This window comes from Penaeus monodon, chromosome 21, assembly GCF_015228065.2.
Source record: "Penaeus monodon isolate SGIC_2016 chromosome 21, NSTDA_Pmon_1, whole genome shotgun sequence".
NCBI lineage: Eukaryota > Metazoa > Arthropoda > Malacostraca > Decapoda > Penaeidae > Penaeus > Penaeus monodon.
The window spans coordinates 3,851,428-3,851,802 of record NC_051406.1 but is presented as its reverse complement, the minus strand read 5'-3'; the positions used below and the strand labels follow the sequence as shown (position 1 = coordinate 3,851,802).

Genomic DNA, 375 nt, shown 5'->3' with positions numbered 1-375 from the left:
ATAGGTCTGGTTTCCCTAATCACTCGACACGCGCCTCCCACCAAACATACACACAAATAATGTTTAAATGTGTCACTTTTCACTGTAACAGGTTTGTCACGGCAACTCCAGCTGAATCAAAGCCTAGCGACACCCAAGCTGCGGTTCAAGTGCACATAATTTTAGTCACCAGATATCATAGAACTCCATTATTTGATAACAGGGCAAGAAACCCCTTGTCAACATGGGCGCACGCGATGCGACCTACGTCTTCGCTTCCCTGACTGATACTGATGGCTACTTTAGGAGGTTGTGTTGTCGTCGCCCGCACCGGGAAAAAGTCTCGTACAACAACGCAAAAACTCTTTCAGATCCATACCCTTCTCCATAGCCGAG

General features: G+C 47.2%; 1 protein-coding gene across 1 annotated transcript in view; it reads right to left on the bottom strand.

Annotated features, from left to right (window-relative positions):
* LOC119586758 overlaps positions 1-253 on the bottom strand; it is a gene marked incomplete in the record, with an annotated part of 94,921 nt that extends 94,668 nt beyond the window's left edge. Inside the window, 1 exon segment of the mRNA XM_037935486.1 lies at positions 1-253.
* Positions 254-375: the final 122 nt, after the last annotated feature.